Below are 11,467 nucleotides of genomic sequence, written 5' to 3'. Positions count from 1 at the left end.
TTTACTTATTTTTAACCTGCGTGCCAGGTTTTAACATATGCTGAAATTGATTGCTCTAAACATATCACCTCAAGGAGACTGTAAACTTCTGTAACAGGTGCTATTGGTATAATGGGCATTTTGTGTGTAACGGAGGCATACGGTAGTTAATGAACAAGCATGTGGAGAATCCAACGAAATAGATGAATTGTGTTGAAAATACTGACTGGTAAAAGATAATAATGCAAATTCCATGTGCATTTGCAGTTTCTTCTCTTCACCGGTTTGATAAAGCCTAGCCATGTGGTCATATCTTTAGTTCTAGAAAGTCTTTTGAGTAGTTGATTATTTTCAAAGTTACCTAAAACCCGCTGCTAGAATTTCAGCGTATGGGATTTGAAATACCAGGTCAGCAATGCTGAGACCCCAGATCCCTGCTCCATTTACTGGTAGGCAAAAGGAGAAATACTAGGAAATAGAACGAACTACAGTCCCCATACTCACCCAGTCACTTCCTTAAGGAAAACAAAAAACAAAACGGGAGTAAACTGCCTGTTTACGGCAAGCGCCCATTATTTTTCCTAGGAGGAGTCTGGAATCACAAGGAGACGAGGCAAACGGAGAGGTACGTAGGAAGGCAAGGAATGAACAGAAGACCTGCAAGGGGAAAAAACAGGCTTGGCTGGGGTTTTTGTTGGGGGCAAGGCTGACCGAACTGGGAGGAGAGTGAAGATTCAGACTTAGAGTAGCAGCAGTCCTACCAGTTTGCAAGCAATAGAGCCCAGCGGTTTAAGAGCCTGGGCGCTGGCTGCAATCAACACCGCTTGGGATCCCGGATCCTGCTCTGTCCCTTACCTAATTCTGTCACCTTCGCAACTTGCTGGACCTGTACGCCTCAGTTTTCTCAGTTGCAAAACGGAGATGAGAATAACGTGGACCTCGTGGAGGAGCTGGGAGAGTGACGGGAATTAACAGTTCAGCGCGTGGCTTCTAGTAAACGCTCAGTAAACTGTTAAACTGCTGGATCCGTTGTTATTCTTCCTCTTTCTTAACACTCTGTACTCCCGTAGGGAGGGGGGAACCACAAGGCGCTCAGCGCACGGGCAGGCTGGTTTTGAGGGGCGCGCCCCCACGGAGGTGAAGCGGTACCGCTTCCAGGGCACGCCCCGGTGCCCGGGCCCGCGGTGAATCCGAGCGGGCGAGACAACCGCGGGCCTCCCGGAGCTGCCAGCCCGGGGGCGAGCGCGCAGCCGGCCCTGGATACTTGACAGTTTTCACCTCTCCTGCCTCCTGGGCACCAGAGGCCATGTGGGCTCCAACGCGACCGTCCCGGTTTCGGAGGCGTGAGGGCTACTTGGAAGTACCCCCCCCCCGCCTCCTCCACTACCCCCGCCCCTGCCCCGCCGGACCCGGCCCACCCGCGCCGCGCACCGGCTGTGGGGGTGGAGTTCTGCTCGGACCCTACACTCGGTCCTAGCCCCAGCTCCCCCCCACTCTGCCTCCCGCGCAGGCGCCGCCGGGGCCACCCCCGCCGCCATGTTTCCCCCGCCCGCGAGCTCGCTCCCCCCGCCCCCCTCCCCTCCTTAACTGGACTCCCGCCCCCTCCCTCTCCCCCCGCACCCCCCCACCCGTGAGGTCAGGCGGAGGCTCTGCCGCTGCGGCCGCAGCAGCTCAATCTCCCATTCCGGGGAAGCCGGGAACGGGGACTTTGGAAAATAAGTGGAGCGGCGTCCGGGTTAGGGTCCCTGCTCTCCGCCTGCGCGAGGGCGAAGTGACCAGGACGAGCCAGAGGCTGCGGAGGTGGGGGGCCGGTGTCTCGCAAGCGGGAGGGAGCCCCGGCTGCTCCGTGCGACTCGCTCTTTGGCCCTCGGAGTGCGGCAGCGGGCTGACGGACGGCGGGACGCGGGGACGCGGCAAACAAGGTGAGGCGGGGTCCTGAAGTCGCAGGGGCTCCATCATCAGCCACCTCCTCGCCTCCGGGACCCGGTGCGGCGAGGCGGTGCGCGGTGAGGAGTTGCGATCTGCACCGGGGGCAGAGGGACAGAGAACCAGCTGGACTCTTCTCAAGCCCCCCCCCCACCCGCTTTTTCTCTCGCGTGCGGGTGCGCGCTCATCCCTGCACCTTCTCATCCCTACCTCCCGGACTCGGAGGCTCCGCCAGACGCCTGGATTCTTTCAGCACCCCGGACCCCAGTTTTCCTTTGCTTCTTTGTTATCCCTCCAAAATCTTCTTGTCCGGGCTTCGCTGTCGCTGCCCTGATGGTCTGGGGTCCCTCTGCTCGCCTCAGCCCCGCTGTCTCTTGCTATCTAACAGTTTCGGCTTTGTGCCTCTCAACCCATCCCTCCCTCAGAATCTTTGAACTTGGGAGGCTTCACTGCTGGCTCCCGAATCTGGAGCACACTCCTCTTCCTCGAAGCTTTTAACTCCTCTCTGGATGTCTTTATCTCTGAATGTCTTGGCTTCTTTGGTTTAATCACAGTTGACTAATGATTTTCTTGGAAGCTTACTGTCTAGCCTACAGCTTACTGAAATTGATGGGAATGATCTTCTAGTATATATTAGCTAAGGAACTCTAAAGTTTCTTTCTAGGTTTCAGTAACTTAGTCCAAGATACCACAGCCGCTTGAAATGTATGTTATGTATGTTTGTGTGTCTGTTTGTATGCAATCCTAGCACATGGCCCTAAATCTGATTCTTCCTCCACTGCTGAGCAGGCCTGAGTGAGAGAGAGAGAGACAGAGAGAGACTTTTGATGTCTGCTTCCATTTCTCCATCTGCAAACTGGGATGTTCATCTTTTATTGTGATCAGATAGAATTCTAGGGGTTTGGGATACTCAGAGAGAATTCTAGACATTTGGGATAGTCACTCAAGTTAGTATAGACTGTTTACTAAGCACACTGCATGGGAACTGAGAAAATCCGGGGTTTCAGGCTGCATTTGTTGGGAGGGCACCTGCCTTAATATTTTTTTTAAGAAGCTGGAGTTTCCTAGTGTACATCTCCTATTTGCATAAACGCTCAAGAAGCAGCATTTACAAAGCACGTAGTTAGAAAAGAGATCACTTTGCTATGGACTGGAGATTAGTTTGCTTAAGTCAGTTTCACACAGTACCACGTTCTCAGTGATGTCCAGTCGCTCCCATATTGAGGCTCCCTTACTCACTTCCATGCTGAAATTAGTGTGTGAAGAAAATTGAATGGAGAGGCTGAAAGTGGAGGCAGAATGCAGTGAATTAGCACATGCTGACGTTTGTGGCTGTGTTTTTTTTTTTGGAAATAGGATGTATCTAGTGCTCAGCTTTGAAAACTGGGAAAAGTGAAATGATCAACCAAGCAGTTATGACATCATTTTACCCTTAAAAATAGTAGCTCCTTGAATTGCAAGTTTTTATCACTATCCTTATACTTAGAATGATTGCATTGTCTGCTGGATATGTGATCATGTGTTGCCATTGGCATAATGTGCATTAACGGGCAGTAATCTCAGAAGAAACGGAGTTGAGAATGAAGGAAGGTAAGGGCTAAATTTCACTGTCCTGGTAGCACTTGTTTTGGCAGTGAGACAAGGAATGTAAGTTTCTGCTGCAGCATCCAATGATGTATTTAGAAAACACATGAATAAGAGTCTCAATTTTCCCTGGTTTTAAAATCTGCACTTTAATTAAGCACACTTTGAAAAGCGTGGTATGACTCTATAGAATTGAAGTTGAGCTTCGGAGGAAAGCAGTTTTTAGGAGAACAGTAAAGGCCATTGATTATCAGTTTAGTTAGATGGATTACAGATGGTTTGTAGTTTTCCTCATTTATTTGGTAAATTCCTGACTTCACTTTAGTTTTATTTTTTAAAAAAATGGAATAAAGTAGGTAAAGAGGATTTATACAGTAAATAGGGCCAACCTAAATCTGTAATTTTCTTGGCAACCTATTTTGGAAAGACATACTAACTTGCAAACTGTTTCAAGGGAAACAGTTTGTATCATTCTGTTATTTTTTTTTCCTTTTGTGATTATTATTGATACTAAGTTTAAGTTAAGATTGCCACCAATATGAACTATTTCTGTTTGCCAGAAAACAAATAAAGTTGGTTATGAGTTCATCCCGAGCATTTTTCTCTGAATCTTTTCGACATGTCTCTATATGTATTTAATAAACCCACTTGGTAGATGCAGAGGTTATCAGAACCTCTGATGTCACTACACATAACTGCACTTTGCTAATGAATCATCTTTTTCATTTTCTTTACATTTGACGTTACTTTTCTTCATGTAATTTGACTTGCAGTAGTGAAAGGAGACCAAGCAGTTTGCAAATTGATTTTGATGTTTAATAAACTACTACAATCTCCTCAAAGTATTTTTTCTTAAATCCAGTGCTTGAAAAGGATCTATTTTTACTGCTGTGAAATAACTCAACAATTTGCCAGGCATCATCAGATTTCAGAAAATGTAGACAGATTATGGAAAAAAAGAACAGCCCTAGAGAAAGCATCTCAAAATTCAAGGGGGAGAAAAGGGCTTTTTTCAAGTTACTAACATTCATATCAATCAACTTTTAAATATATTTTTCATTCATTTAGTAATGTCTTTGACAAAATCTGTTGAGCGCATTCCATTTGCCAAAGCCCTCTATTAGGCATGAGGCCCTGTATTATTACAAGGCATGATCTTGGCCTTGTGGAGTCTCCCAGAGGCTGTAGTCCACCAAAGGATAGAGAAAACAAACCAGCAAACAAACGAAGAAGATCCTCACAGATTGTAGTAGGAAGAACAATGAAGGAAATAAGTAACGAAATGTGATATGGAGACCTGGGAAGGGCTTATTTGGCAAGGGTGGTCAGGAAAGTCCTCTCAGCAGCGAAGGTGACCTTTGAACGGAGAGACCTGAAAGAGAAGAGAGAATAAACCTACCTTGTGAAGAGCAGAGAGATGAGGAAGAGCCAAGGCCTTGAGGCAGATAAACAGACAGTAGGGTGTTTGAGGAACAGAAAGCAAGCCAGGATGGCCAGCCCCAGCGACATGGGTGGGGGGAATCTGACTTGGGTGGGGGGAGTCGTTAAAGGTGTTCCAGAGCCTAAAGGGAGTCAGATAATAAATATAGGGCCTGGAAATTCTGAGAAAGAATTTGGGTTTGATTCTCAGAACAAGAGGAAGCCAGGGAAGAGTCTTTATGAACTACTTTTCTGTGGAAGATCACTGGCTGGAAAAAAAAAAAATTGCTCGGTGGAAATAAATAAAAATGTGTTTTGCAGAGGTTGTCTAGCTACTCAGTTTTACATTAAGACCTGAGGATGAAAAGCTATGTTTGATATGTATGCTAAATAAGTAAGTAATTTGGTCTCTACAACTCTTTGTAGATAAGGAGATAGGGGACTGGGAACTCTGAGGTGAATGCTTGAAAAGCAGTTTACTTTCCAGAGTTATATTGTCACCTGTGCCCTGAGGTAAGTTGTCAGCAGCCTCATTAAAAATCAGACCATTGTTCAGCCTAAGAATTTGTTTTTCAAAGAATGATGTTTTATTTTCTCGTACAAATATGTTTCCTGGGGCGCCTGGGTGGCTCATTTGGTTAAGTGTCTGCTTTCAGTTCTGGTCATGATCTCTAGGTCCTGGGACCCCACATCGGGCTCCCTGCTTAGTGCGGAGCCTGCTTCTCTCTCTCCCTCTGCCTTCAGCTCCCCCTGCTTGTGCTCTCTCTGTCAAATAAATGAATAAAATCTTAAAAAAAAAAAGGAAATACGTTTCCTTTGGAAGATTGGAAGTTTCATTTGAGTATGAACGATTACTTAGGTTTTAGTAATGGCTGTGAGATTTTTCAGGGGAGTTTCCCATTTTCCTTTACTTGTTGCCTTCTCTGGAGGTTTTGTTTTGTTTTGGTTTTGGTTTTTTTTTTTGGCATGTGTGATGATTTTTTGAAAGTTTTTATATATTTAAGTCATCCTTACACCCAAAGTGGGGCTCGAACTCATGACCCCAAGATCAAGAGTTGCATGCTCTTGTGACTGAGCCAGTCAGGCACCCCTCTCCAGAGTTTTCCAATTGCCATTCTTTGAGAGATTAGGGTTCTTCTTCCATGAGGCTTACATGAATTTCGATTTGGTATTTATTTTGTGCCCTGAGCTCTTGCTCAAAAGCAATCCAGCTTGGAGGTCTGGTTGGCCCCAAATAGGAATTCAGTCGGCCGTGGACATTCCGCAGAGGTAAATCTGAATATTATGGGGCAGTAACCTGCAAAATAATCTTCAGCAACTCCTGCAGTCTACTTCCTACCCCTTAACTTGGCACTCAAGGATTCTTCACGGTTTGAGCCAAGCTGACTGTCCGCCATGTCTTTATCCTTCTCTAACACAAATCCTATGTTGGTTTGAACCGATTTTCTCCAGTTGGGAACTTCTCTGCTTAGCTTCATTCTTGGCCTAGAGCAGGTTCACAACTGCTTGCTGAATGGATGCCAGGCCATCACCTCTTTGAAAAGCCATCTCCTTTCTTTTCTGTCATTGCAAATCCCAACACCAGTCATGGGACAGATCCCTTGCCCTATTTTACACCAACGCCCCTGACCCAGTCTCCTCCTCTGGAGGTGAATGGTAATCACACACTTGCCATGTGGCGCATTAATGATGTTGATGTGATGCCTGGCTGTCTACCCACAGGCCTCTGACTTCGTGAAGGCAGCCTGGATTTGTCTGGTTCTCTCCTCATTGTATCCTGAGCACTTGGCTTTTGGTGTGCCCTCTATTAATAGTTGTCGGATAACAAATAGACGCTGCCTTGTGATGTTTCTCCTGTTATTGTTTTGGGTACTTAAATCATTTCATGCTGTTTCACTTTTCACATATCTGTCAAGTGTTCTCAAGCGGTTTCTGAGAGGACCAGGAGTCCAGTTGTTATGGGCACAAGCTCTGGGCTTAGGCTCTTTGTGTTCTGTTGTTGGCTAGGAGACCTCTAGCTGTGTGACACTGGGCCAGTTGGTTAACCTCTCTGTACCTCCTGTTTCTCACCGGTGAGGTAAGGGATAATCGAACTTTCCTCTTAGGGTACTTGTAAGGATCAATGAGTTACCTAAGTCTCCAAGTTGTTGTTTGCAATTATTAAAATTCAGAAGCTCTGACAACTGGTAAAAATTTTGTTTGGTAAGCGCCCTATGCAGGTGGTGGCAAAATCTGACTTGAACTGAGAAGAGGTTATTTATAGTTTTTATTTTCCTTAGTGTTCATCTTTATTTGGTTTTGCTATAGAATTAGTAGTATGTTTATGGGGCAGTGCCTCAGACCCTCCTGGGGTATTATGTAATACCTAGTATACACAGGTTATTGCCTCTCCAAAAGCCTGGACATTTCTGGATTTGGAAACACATCTGGCACGAAGGCTTTCAGATAAGGGATTGTATACCTCATGGTAAAGTGCTTAAATCAGCGCCATGCACATAAGAAGTTGTTGCTCTTGGTGGTGGAGATTAGAGAGGTAAATATACAACTGTCGCCTCCCCAGTACCTTTCTCATACTGGTTACCATGTAAATAAATGCTGATTTATTCATGCAACAACTCTGAATAGAGGGCTGGCTGTGTGAGCATCGTTTTATCATAGGAAAACAGATATGGGTCACGTGATTGAAATGAGCCAAGAACTCGATCTCTCAGTACTCTCTCATCTAGTGCCATTAAGAATATTTATTTTTGGTTTTGCTTTTGTTATTTAAACCAGAGCACGCTTCTTTAGGGTGAGTCTTTTAGTTGGGGGAAGAGGGGAGGATCGAGTTAAGAAGAATTTATTTAATATGATGAGACACTTCTACTTTGCAGTTGCTAAATATTTATTGAACTCCTCATGTATATGGAAATCAGTATTTAAAAGCAGGAGAAAGGTACAAAACAAATGAGGCATAGTTCCTGCTTTTAGTGGTTCTAGTACCAGTGCATGGTACTGTGCAGGTTACATGGGCACTGGTTGTCCATTACAGTTCTTTCTTTTACTTCATAAGTTTGAGATCATTAATATTAAAAATGTGCAAAGGAAAACACAATAGGCAATTGAGAACTCGTCTTGGTTCCAGTATATGCAATTGGTTTTTTCTTTAGATTTTATCTATTTGCCTGACAGAGAGAGAGAGCACGCACAAGCTGAGGGAGCGGCAGGCAGAGGCAGAGAGAGAAGCAGGTTCCCACAGAGCAGGGAGCCCATTGTGGGGCTTGATCCCAGGATCCTGGAATCGTGACCTGAGCCGAAGGCAGACGCTCAACCAACTGAGCCACCCAGGTACCCCATGGAATTGGTTTTTAATACCTTAACTATGCCCCACCTCCTGAAATATTATCCCTATATGACATCCTGGCAACCTTTACTTTCTCACTAAATTAAGTACAATATGATTTTTTAAAGATTTTATTTATTTGAGAGAGAGAGAGAATGAGAGAGAAAGAGAGAGAGCGTGAGAAGTGGGAGGGTCAGAGGGAGAAACTCACTCCATGCTGAGCAGGGAGCCTGATGCGGGGCTCCATCCCCGGACTTCAGGATCATGACCTGAGCCGAAGACAGTCACTTAACCAACTGAGCTACCCAGGAGCCCTACAATATTATTTTTATTGTTCTCCCTTATCAATATCTGTAAATCATAATTGATACATTTTCTTTGTCCTTTTGCCTTTGTGGGTTTGAGAGTAATTGTATGTCCCAAAAGATTTTTCAGGAATGTTCTCTTGCCATGGAAGACTAGTTCTTGAAATCATTCTGCCAGTTCATTCAACAGATATGTTAAGTACCTATTATATTCCAGGCATTGAGCTAGTTTAAGCCAATGGAATCTCTGCTTGGTACTCTTTCCCTCAAACTGGAGTATACTGGGCATACTGGGTGAGCGGGGTGGGGATGTGCTAGTGTGCCCCAGGAGCAACAAAGTAAACAGCTCGTGTATTTTTTTTTTTAAGATTTTATTTATTTGGCAGACAGAGATCACAAGTAGGCAGAGAGGCAGGCAGAGAGAGAAGGGGAAGCAGGCTCCCTGCTGAGCAGAGAGCCCCATGCCGGGCTCCATCCCAGGACCTGAGCGGAAGGCAGAGGCTTTAACCCTCTGAGCCATGCAGGTGCCCCCAGCTTGTGTATTCTTGAAGAACATTCACTGGTAGCTAATGAAAGCTACTTAATAATATTTAAACAGATTCATATGCATTGTGCTTTAGAGTGCAATACTCATGTGAAAATCTGACGTAAAACCCAGTACTTCAAATAAAGTCTCTGCTTGTGCAAGGTCAGCTGTGGTAACCCTGGGGTGACCCTTTGAAAAGCACCGAGGCCACAATATGCCAAGTCTGTTCCTTTAGTCAAATGCCAGGGCATTTTCATAGCCTTACATTTTCATGGTGACCTTCAGGAGCCGTAATAGACATTATTAAATTTTTCCACCATGTTGCCCAATTTCTTTTAGTTCAAGAGAACACTCTGGTTGTTTGGTAATGATCTAAATCTTGAAATGTGTTGAGTCCTAACAGAGTTTCTAATATTGGTGGGAAATAGCTAAGATTGATAGTGAAGGGCCTGCCAAGGGCCTGGTCTTCAGAAGACAGGCCGTTAGAACACAATGACCATGAACTTGTGGAGCACAATTGATGGGGTCACAGCTTTATCCCATCCCATGAGCACTTGCCTGTGTCACCGGTTAAAGTCAACTCCTGCTAACTTTAAAGCTGCTTTCATTTATGACACATACATTCTACAGGCTGCTTTGTTAATTGCTGGCTACCGAAATGTTCAATAGCAGAGGAAAGTTGTCAGGGTTCGTGTGCTCTGAGGGTAACAAAAGGTTTCTAGAGTTTCAGATGGTTTTGAAAAGGGGTGAGCAGTGCGTTGGAGGAATGCCTGTTACCAAGCAAATGATTTGATTTGTTCTGAATGAGAAAGATGAAGAAGAAAAAGGCAAGTGAAGAAAAGGAGGGAAAGTAACCAAAGTCAAACGCCGAATGTCCCAACTGATTTTGATTATTGCTGTCCCACTTTCCTTGTGGTTCACAGGGCCTGCATTTGTTGTCTTGTTGTGTTATTGCCCAGAGCTCATCAGGACATGGAGGGGCAATTAAGGGAGGGTCGTTATGTTCTGTGAGTCAAGTGCTTTTCCACTTTACAGTCTTTTCAGGAAAGGGGGATAATAGAGTTGTAGAGTTTGGTTTCTTGGTTCCATTTCATAAAAATGGGCATGCTTTTCTAAAGAACTTCATGTCAGCAATGTTTTCTGTTCTCCTGTTGAGTACCTCTCAGCAGGAAGGCAGTGGCTAAGATCTTGGGCCCTGGAATCATAGGCTTGGATTCAAATCCTGACTCTGCCTCTTGTTGCCATTGTGGTTTTGGGCAACTCCCCTCACCTCTCTGAGCCTTGTTTGGCTCTTCTGTAAACAATCTCATGTGGTGGTTTTAAGGATGATATGAACTAATGCATATGAAGTCCTAAGCATAATTCAAGCTACATGGTAGATATTATTATTTTTTAAAGATTTTATTTAGTTAGTTGACAGACAGACCACAAGTAGGCAGAGAGGCAGGCAGAGGGAGAGAGGGGGAAGCAGGCTCCCTGCCGAAGCAGAGAGCCTGATGCTGGGCTCAATCCCAGGACCCTGGGACCGTGACCTGAGCCGAAGGCGGAAGCTTTAACCCACTGAGCCACCCAGGTGCCCACCCATGGTAGATATTACTGACTCTTAGTAGATTTCATGGTTTAACTAGCTAAGATTTGTGACATACTATGGGAGCTTTGCTACTTACATATGAACAAGAAATATAAGGGAAAATTGTGTCTTTCCTTTGTATTGCCTTAATCCCAGCAGGAATGATATTTTTTCCACATATATCTCTTAAACAGTGAACTGACTGCTTAGAAGTAACACTGGTTTTCTGGCAGAGAAGAAAGTTTATGGGAAGTGCTCGGTTTATTACTTATTCAAAGATGGTATCACATTGAATGCAAGGAAACTGTAAATTTTTTAATATGATTGACCCAATATATATTTAAATATGATAGTGTTCAGCTTATAGGATTTAAAAGTTTAATCTTCATTTTGAAGGGAAAGGGAGATGCAGGAAAATGTATACAATAAACAATGTTGTCTTTGAAATGAAAATTTTTGGTGTTCTGATACTCAAAGAGGTCATATATTTTCTTGATTTATCTCTAGTCCAGATTTGAGGTTCTCGCAGAAGAAAATATTGAAATATTTGTAACAGTTAAGGCACTGGGAGGAGGGTAATTCTGTTTGAATAATGTCTTCTATAGATTTTGAGTCGTGATGGTTATCTTAAGCTTTTCTGGTAGTTACTCTCCAACAAATCAAAGAAGACCTTAGAGATGATGAAAGTTCAGGAGCAGTTTTGAGAAATGGATGGATAAGTCTAAGTAGACCATTGAGAGCAGCTTCTGGTGTTGGAGGGCTGGTGTAGCCTTTTGGGTTGGAAGTGCATGACGGTAGTGTTCCCGCATTCCCCCGTTCTAGTGTTCTTCCTTTCC

General features: G+C 44.6%; 1 protein-coding gene across 3 annotated transcripts in view; it reads left to right on the top strand.

Annotated features, from left to right (window-relative positions):
* The first annotated feature begins 1,585 nt into the window (after positions 1 to 1,585).
* Positions 1,586 to 11,467, top strand: part of KLHL13 (kelch like family member 13) — a 201,326-nt gene continuing 191,444 nt past the window's right edge. For 2 of the 3 annotated variants that reach the window (XM_032330770.1, XM_032330765.1), the window contains exon 1: positions 1,586 to 1,901. The gene's annotated coding sequence lies outside the window, so the exon portion shown is untranslated. The remainder of the gene's footprint in view (positions 1,902 to 11,467) is intronic. The other variant, XM_032330771.1, reaches the window with a different exon arrangement.

The sequence above is a fragment of the Mustela erminea genome, chromosome X (assembly GCF_009829155.1).
Source record: "Mustela erminea isolate mMusErm1 chromosome X, mMusErm1.Pri, whole genome shotgun sequence".
NCBI classification, from domain to species: Eukaryota; Metazoa; Chordata; class Mammalia; order Carnivora; family Mustelidae; genus Mustela; species Mustela erminea.
Note: the sequence above shows the minus strand (reverse complement) of the source record. Positions and strands in the feature narration are given on the sequence as shown.